Source organism: Sitophilus oryzae, unplaced genomic scaffold (genome assembly GCF_002938485.1).
Source record: "Sitophilus oryzae breed Bouriz unplaced genomic scaffold, Soryzae_2.0 scaffold_806_pilon_pilon, whole genome shotgun sequence".
NCBI classification, from domain to species: domain Eukaryota; kingdom Metazoa; phylum Arthropoda; class Insecta; order Coleoptera; family Curculionidae; genus Sitophilus; species Sitophilus oryzae.
Genome location: NW_022147424.1, coordinates 125,839 through 135,190, shown reverse-complemented (window position 1 = coordinate 135,190; position 9,352 = coordinate 125,839). Strand labels below are relative to the sequence as shown.

Here is a 9,352-nt window from a genome sequence, read left to right as displayed (position 1 = left end):
TACACTGAATAATAAAGAAACTAAGCTTTTTATATAGTTAATGGGCATTTGAAATTATATAAGTCACTTTACTTTCTGAGATACCCTCGTATTATCAATTTTGAGTTGACAGAATCTTCGATTTTTTTGTATCTAGTCAGAGATAGGGAAAATAATAATTGGGTAATGATAGATTATTAATAATAATCATTATTTCAAATAGTATTTCATATAGATTTGTAATTAAATTTAAAAAAAATATATCTAAGTGTAAAAAAGGGTAAAAAGTATAAAAATGCACTTTCTAAGATTTTTTGTACAACCCTATATGCTTCTGTGGTTGTAGTAGTTCTAATGTTCTGTCTATATCGCTGTCAATTTTCTGTTCTTATACTAATCTGTGGTCGATATTTGAATTTTCAGTTATCTAAAATCTTTACAAAAGACATATTTTTAAATAATTTCTCATAAAAGCTTTATAGAATATTTTAGGAGTTGTACAAATTGAATTCAGAGAGTATACAGATGACTTGTAAGAAACGTATAGTCAGTATTATTTATAACTAACTGATAAACTTGATATTAGATGTGATCTCAAATAGTTTTTTTATTATTTTTATTAAACAGACTGTAAAATGGGCAACGAAACCTCTGTAATAACAAGACTTGAGCTGCAAGGTAGGTATTTTACTTGTTAAATCTACTAAAATTTATCCTTCAAAATTGTTTTCTTTAAGGAAATATTGGTACGTACATTTTACTGAGTCTGTATTTTTAGGTACGAGCAATAGCCTTGTGTTTAGAGACCTACGATACTTGAACAGATAACTTGTTAGCAAGGCACGATGTTGATAATTTTCACCACCAACTTGAAGATATCCTTCCCAAATACCAATGGAGAAAATTGGAAGATGAATGGGAAGATGATAAGCTTTACTTGACCAGCTCTGTTTAAAGATATACCTATGGTTCGAGAAAGAAAATAACAGAAATAGTTATAAAGAACTACACTAAATAGGAACTAAATAATAAAATTAAGTAATTTTAGATAGCGTTGTTGAATATTTTTTTATCAGAAGAAATAGAGTACCATGTTACAATTTTCTTTATTTTTTCCAGTTACAATAAAACAGAGTATATTGTGGAAAGAAACTGATCTAAAAACAGCTTGCAATATCCTTTATTTTATATGAAAAGTCAGGGTAATGTGAAAAATGTATACAGAGTGATCCACTGTTTAGAAAAACATATTTTAAGTAATATTTTTGTAGATATACATGGGTGATACAAACATATTTTTACACTAAAGTTTTAGGTTTATTTGTATGGTTGTTGTGGATTTCTTTTGATCATTAGATGTGTCATAAAATTGCCATTCCAAGAGAAATACTAAATTATTGAAGCTTTCCACCAGGAATGGGGCCTCCTTCAAGACTACGTACTAATATAGGCCATATTATACTTGAATTATACAGGGCGAGTCAGTTTTGGACTTAAAATCTGTTTAAAGTGTACAGTGATATAATTAATGATAAAAAATCATGTGAGAGATCTTGTTTTATTTATTTGAGTGCAGAATTTGTATGGTAAAAGCAAAAAAATCTCCCAGATAATGAATGTTTATCAAAAATGGTAAAACTTGTAGTTGAAAGGAAAAAATAAGTTAATGACTACATGATATATAATAATATAGTCTAGAGTCTTACTAGAACGTTATTTGACAAGATTTTAACGCATTAATCTCGATTATTACATTGATTACTTTGAATTTAGTTGAAATATCTCAGCTATTACTTTTCATTTCAATCTGTATATTAGAATTTCTTAATTTATCTTATTTAGAAGTTCTAAAATACTGTATTTACTTAATATTCACTGTTAATTGTGTGGAAAATATATAATATGAGATTTATGTGTTATAAGGTGTGCACAAGTTATAAATAAAGATGTTACAATGAACCAAAATATATCTCGAAGATGCAAAATGATTGTTTAGTCCTGGGTTGTTTTGAGGGTTGGAAATTGCTAAAAAACTACAAAAACATAATTAGTATAGCACAGAATCATGTCAAATGAGACTTCTTATTGATTTTAGTGCATAATTCATAAAATAAAAGCAAGAAATCTTGTCCATTGCATTGACGAACAAAATGTCTTGTAGAAGTTTTATATTGGTGTAATACTATCTTGTTTTATGATTTATAGATGTAATAAGGCTCTATTTAACTAAATATTACATTAGTAAGGAAAATATCGAACAACAAAGTTATATTAATTGAATATTCTGAAGGCTACCGAACCGCCATCATATTTTTGAATTTTTTTCTAATTTATATGTGTCTGATAGGTTTCAAACTGCCTAGTTAACTATATTTAATGTTAATCTATAATTCCTTAAGTATTTTAAAGGTTCAAAACCTTTTTTAACATAAAAATCTATTTTTTGCGATATTAACAATTACGGACATTGGGGTAATTAAAATGCGATATCTTTGTGAATTTTGCTTTATTTCTTTATTGTTTGGTGTCATTTTATTCGGAAAACATGTAGCTACATTTCCCTGGTAGTAGTCTAGTCTCCAAGGTATTGTTATATTGCTAAATTTTCATTTAAACTTGAAATTTAGGTAAAAAAATTACATAATTTTTCATCGGTAAAACAAAAGAAAAACGCGCGTTGGCGCTCCCTCTAGCGCCAAAAATTATGAACCGAGCGCCAAAACTCAATATTATTGGTCGTTTCGGTTGATCTACGTCATTTCTGGACGGGCCGTTGAGGATGTAACATCTATGTCGGTTGCGTCTCCAGAATTTTTGTTATTTGGGAGTGAAAAGTGCGTTTTCTTTATATATTATGCTCGGAAAACGTGTATTGCATAGCTGGACTCCTAGAGAGGGTAAGCTCGGCCATTTTCCTACTAATTTCCTGATATTTTTCGATAAATTCGGCCATCTAAAGGCGGCCGGTAGAAGCGCAAAATCAACAATAAAAGTCAAAGCCACCTTTATTTTGTTAAACTTTCGGTTTCTTTCTGTTTGCTTTTTTATGCTTTGTGTTGCTATAAATAGATATATTTTCTTTTTTATACGGTTGTACTGTATTAAAATAAATTCTTTTTAGACCTAAATAGTTTGATGTATATAGTATTTTAAAAATAAAAACCTTATATAAATAAATAAATTATATTAAATCAATTTTCTGAAGAATATTTCTAATAGTATAGTTCACTTGATATGGTTTTTCTTAACGATATTATATAATAGAATACCTACTTATATGTAATAACTTTTTTATAAAATACTATAAATAGATAGAAGCTATAAACCAGAATAATTATAACTGCCTGTATTTATACTAAATAACATTTAGAAACTTAATATACGGTAGTAATTATTACTTAATATTGTAGGTAGTTCATTGTTATGGTTATGGACCAGAGTTACGGATATGGACCACGCTGCCAATGAAGAAGGAGATGACGAATATCAACACAGCATACAAGATCTTCAAGTCGCAAAGAAACCAGGCTGCCTTTGGATGGAATGGACCAAGGATCGCTATGGGTCTGGACACGTCATATAGCTCAGGTCGTACCTGAGCTCGGGCGCTGTATCCAGACGTGCTGCACTCCGGGAGTGAATGTGCGCCTTTACACATTTTGCTCGGTACAATCGCGGGTAGGGCCCAGCTGCTCGAGAGATGGTAAGTACAACCATTTTTCTATGAATTTCCTGATATTTTTCGACAAATCTGACCCTCTAATACAATTTTTTAATAGAAATTATTAGCTGCTTTCAATGATATAATTTCATTAGATTTTTCCTAAAATATTACTACTCTCGAAGCTAGTTTATTATTAATTTATTTTTATTATACTATTTATCACGTATCTATATATTTATTTTTTAAATATTTTTTTATTAAATACCTAGCTATTGAAATTTCTTGGCAACATTATTTTTTGGTACTCATAGGCATATAGAGTGAACCAAAATTACAATAAGAAAGATTACAAAAGTAAGATTTTTATATATTTTTGTTTTCTTTGAATATTTTTACAGAAATTACTAAGAGAAATTATTAGCTGTTTTCAGTGATATAATTTCTTTAGATTTTCCTAAAATAATGCTACTTTCCAGGCTGCTTTATTGTAATTTTATTTTTATTTTACTATTTCTTATTCTTAATGACATATCTACATTTATTTTTTTAATATATTTTTATTTAATAGTTATTTAAATTTCTTTGTAACAATTTTTATTAGCATTCATAGGTATATAGGGTGAACCAGAATCACGAAGTTCCACTAAGGTTTTGAAATATTTTACTGATGTTTTATTAATTTTTCGTGTTCTTTACTAATCTCTACAGTAATATATGTTGTCTTTTTATAATACTTGCATAAAAATTTTTAAGAAAAAATAATAGCTGATTTCAATGATATAATTTTATTGGATTTTTTTTTAAATAATGCTAATTTATTCTAATTTTAATTTTTTTATACTTTGTTCTTTTTGGCGTTGTTATATCAATATTTATTTTTGAAATTGTTTTTAATTATTTTTTTTTTAATATCTTGGTTAGATCTTTTCCCACTCATAGGTGTTTAGACCAACCAAAATTACAATATTATTCACCCACTTTTTCAAAAACGGCTCACACTATAAAAAGTTGATTTTTTTATAGTCAAATCACATTTTTTTAAATCGAGCATAATAATTATTTGGATGTACGGTATATACAGGGGGTTCACGCAACTACTTAACTTACGTAATATTTTACTATATTTTTTTATTCTACGACCAATTTGTAAATAAATATTTTTCTAATACCTATCAGTTAATTTAGATTTTTTTTTCTCTTTAAACATTTTTTCTCTGCGACATAGAGTAGTTAAAAGTTACAAAGACCTACACTCTGTAATGCCCTGTATAACTGAGGTGTTTTATTGAAGCGCGAATACTGAGATACCCGGTATATTTATTTTACATTTTTAGTTTTATATATATTTTTTATTTTAACTTTCAGTAACTCCAGTCGTTGATTATTATTCCAGATTAAATAATATTAAAAGCCAGATGGTTGTTTGGGGTCTTTTTGTAAGTTTTTTCTTTTTTTTCAGATCGCAATCGAATGGGGACACACCATTGTAATTACCAAACTACACTTACTTTACCCATGCAGACGGCTCATGGAATGCTATCACGTGAAAATCCATCAACGCTCCCAGCTAGTAAGCGTGCGGTTTAATGTCTCTACTATCAGGCTCTAAAGACATGACCGCTGAGTTCGTGTTAGATTAATCCGTCGTTTTACTTAGTCTGGGTTCAATATCACAAGTGTCGCTCTTTTTCTCTAATGCAAATAAACCTCTATAAGAAATGTTTATAGACTTTTATCCATGAAAACAAAGATTTTTATCTCTATATTTGAAACTATAATTAAATTAAATCAATGCCACTTTAACAGAATCTTTCACATGAAGTATCTAATAAATGCCAGTACTTTTTAGAGCTAGTATTTTTATATAATAAATAGGAGTACTTTTTAGTGCTTGTATTTTTCTAAAATTCATAGACACAAAAAAGCAGCGTTGCGGGGTGGTTGCGATGCAATCTGTGGGCTGTGGGGACTGTCGCGAGGGGCCAGTCTCGGAGGCCTGGGACTGTTTCGCCCTGGATTCGTTCTCATATTATTACAGCCCCGGTAGCAGGCCGGGGTTCCCAGGTGCTCGTTGCGTTGTAGTCTGCTAGTGGGTATGTTATTCGACCGCTCCATTACCGGGCGTAAGCTTATATCATGCTATGCAGGCTATCCCATGGGGCCGGGTTGTTGTCCTAAACGTAAAGGGTGTCTGGGGAGTGGGGCTCAGCTCAATTAGAGGACTAGGAGGCTTGCAAAGGGGTGCAGTGGGTTGGCTCATCTGGCACTCTTGAGTGGAGGGATTGTGGCAGAAGACGTTACGTTAAATTGTCCGATCGGAACGTCATAAAACTATGTGGTTATTCTCAGCCTTCGATGTCGTACTAGCGCCTTGCTAGTTAACCACCAATATAAAGCTTTTACTAGTAAAAGTCTTTATAGTTTCACTTCTCCTCTACAAAATGAAAACGCAGGCATATAAACTTGTTTTCCGGGTTGCCTCGTTACTCGAAAAATAAAAACTGTCGTCGAATGGTTTTTCTCGACGACACCGTCAAATTCTTAATCTGATTCTTTTTGAGGTGGGTCGCCCTGTAGCCCGGTGATTTTTGGTCTGGCCAGGGTTCCAAGGAACAAATGTCCTCAGGAATGGAGGATCAAGCTGGTATCGGAGGGTCGAGGCTTGGCCAAGATTCCGTAAAGGTTCGAATTGACTGGAACAACACCCGCCGTGCCTTTGGGTCTCTCCGGTGTTATGGTCAGTCCATTTAAACGGTTTATGAAGGTTCTATTTCTTGGAGTTATGACCGGTTAAAACGTATTTTTACTAAAACTTTAACGGCATATGTGCCAGGAAATCGGATCTTCAATGAATCACTCATTTTGCTAAGAATTATTGTAACAAAAATTCGTGTTTTTTATTTTTACCAAGTCTCGGTGGTGCTGAATGGGGAGTGCTAAGGTAATGGAGGTTCATAGCTTTTCTTATTTTACTGTTTAGTGCTAGTCTGGTCTCTGTAATGTTGAATCGAGAGTGCTAAGGCAATGGAGATCTCAAGTGTTTCATTGTTCTAGTGTTTTCTTTTTAGCGTTGTTTGGGATTAGGTTCGCACTAAAAGTTCTAAATAATTAATTTTTACTTTCTGTATTTTTAAACCAAATTAAATCACCATATTCTAGTCTCTGTAGTGTTGAATCGAGAGTGCTAAGGCAATGGAGATTCCAAGTCTTTCATCGTTCTAGTGTTTTCTTTTTAGCGTTATTTGGGATTGGATTCTCTTTCATAAAAATTGAGTTCACAGCCTCTCTTATTTTAGCATTTCCTGTTTTACCATATTTTTCTAAAATTTTAAAGCAATAATCATGCTATTTTAGTCTCTGTAACGTTGAATCGAGGGTGCTACGACAATGGAGGTTCACAGCCTTTCTTGTTTTAGGCCTTCTTTCTGGCGTTAATGGGATTATAATCGATTCTCTCTCTTAAAAACTAAAATAAAAAACATCATTTTTGTTTAAAATAATCTTTTTTACATGGTCTCTTGTGAATGGATGATACTATTACGATTCGAAGAGTAACAGCCTTCTTGTTTTAGTATTCCCGTTCACGTATAAATTAAGTAAATTCGCTCTGATTTAAACTGTTTTATTCTCTATATTTTTATAAAATTTCAAATAAGAAAACTTATAGTAATTTTTATTAAATTTACTGGCCTTTGAGATGAATGAACTGATAATTCTAAAATAGTGACGGTTCCAGTCTGTCGTTATTTTAGAGTTTTCTTTTCACTGTTGTAAGAGATTGGAATAAGGGACCATTTCTTTTTTTAAATTTTGCTCTGCCCATTAAATTTTTCTCTGCTCTATCGCTGTATCTAAACTATTTTGCATAACTCTCTATCTTATCTAAACTAATTTTTCCTAATAATCTCATGTCAAAACGATAGAGCTCATTTCAAAATATTAAATTTACCCTGCGATGGACAGCCAGCACTGAGGGGGAGGGACATCCGTCTTGACGTTTAATTGGAATGATGGGATGGGCCGTAGTCCAGCATATTCAGCCTAGTGTCAGTGTTAGTGAGGTAAGTCTGAACACACATCTGCCCATTTCTTTTCCATAAATCTAATTCAAAAATATTTCTATCTTTCCAGAACTATGATCGTGTACGCAGCGCGTGTTATTTGTGAATTTGCGATCTGTGTTAGATGTCCTGCTACTAAAAAGTATTTCCAGGTTCTGCCGATCCTGATGACGCGTTAAATGGGATTCCCCAGGGACCGTCCGTAGTCCTTGAGGGACCATGGGCGTCCTTCTGCCCCCGCAGTGTGACGACACTGCTTTTTACGCCGAAAAGCAGGAATCGCCAGTAAAAGGATGTGGAATGGAGGTGAGTTGAATTTATTTGGACTTTCTGGACTTAGGCATCTTTACTGATTTTGTTTTTATCGATGTTTCAGTATGCAGATGAAGAGGAAATATAGAAGAAAATAAAACATAACGGTCGCGTCGGTTCGTGGTTCTGGGGCTGTTCTAAGGCTTTTCACAGCATTTTAAGGTCACACTTTTTATTTGCGTTGATTTCGAATCATATAATCTTGTATTTCTTGTCGTTTGTAAAAATCACAAGAAATCATATCTTTATTTTTTTTCGAGGTGTCTATTTCTCAAAATAATTTAAACTTAATTTGACTTTTACTCTGTTATTTTTCATTTATTACCGAAAAACATTTTTTTGCTCAACCTTTAATGGAATCGGATCTACAATAAACCGATCTCTTTTTTTTTCAAGTATTATTATATCAAAATTATTATTTTTAATTTTATCTAGTCTCGGTAGTGTTGAATGGGGAGTGCTAAGTTAATTGAGGTTCGCAACCTTATTTTAGTATTTTCTGTTTAGTGTTATTTGGGATTAGATTCTAAAAATTCGTAAAGACATAATTTTTATTTTCTGTATTTTTAAAATAAATTTTAAATAATAATTCCTTTATTCTAGTCTTTGTAATAGTTTTTTTGTAGGGCGTCGTCATAATCTTATTTTTTCTATCATTATTTTACTATTTTTTTAAAATAATCTTTAATTGCATTTACATTTAAAAATATGAGGTATCATTGTATTTAATGATAATGAAACTTAAATTTAATAACTTAAGATAATGCACTTTGGTACATCATTAATTGCCATTTTCGATTAAAGTAAATTCCCGTTGAAAATAAAATTAACTCGTATTTTCCTCATTTATTTTTATTTAATCTCTTCAGTTCTTTATACAGATATATCTTGTTAAAGACACCTTGAATCTTTCTTATTACCTATAGTAATAAATCTATAATTTTTGTGGCCTTGGGATGTCCGATGTGCAAGGTCTCAGTCGTAGTACCTTCTTCACTAACTGTTGCCTTAAGGTACTCTTGTCCTTAAGGCTGTTTCTGAGGAGGCACGACGATTGGTGCAGGTCTGGAACGAAGATTTTCTGGAAAAGGACAGTAGGATGGAGAGCATGGAACGAGATAAAATCAGGTATGTTATAAGATTTTTTTCTTTATTTATTATTTTCATTTAACGTATTTTTTCTGTTGTTTCAGGTTAGTGAGCGTATATTTTTGGTGCAAGGGAAACATCGTGGGGAGTGCTCTGCAAAAAAAACGTAAGTTTATTTAAACGTACTTTTTTCCTGGTTATTTTTTCTGGTTTATTTGGTCGTTCGTTTATTTCCCTGGAGATGGCG

At 31.7% G+C, this 9,352-nt stretch overlaps 2 long non-coding RNA genes across 3 annotated transcripts; both read left to right on the top strand.

The window, feature by feature from the left end:
- Positions 1-374: 374 nt before the first annotated feature.
- LOC115888666 lies at positions 375-1,528 on the top strand. 2 transcript variants are annotated; one of them, XR_004051292.1, is made up of 4 exons: positions 391-657; positions 758-1,017; positions 1,099-1,235; positions 1,295-1,528. It is a non-coding gene; the product is annotated as an uncharacterized LOC115888666 (long non-coding RNA). The 2 variants fall into 2 exon arrangements; XR_004051291.1 differs by having other exon boundaries at positions 375-657; positions 758-1,235.
- Positions 1,529-7,550: 6,022 nt separating this feature from the next.
- LOC115888644 lies at positions 7,551-8,192 on the top strand. Its single transcript, XR_004051290.1, has 3 exons — positions 7,551-7,704; positions 7,775-8,010; positions 8,081-8,192. It is a non-coding gene; the product is annotated as an uncharacterized LOC115888644 (long non-coding RNA).
- The last annotated feature ends 1,160 nt before the right edge of the window (positions 8,193-9,352 follow it).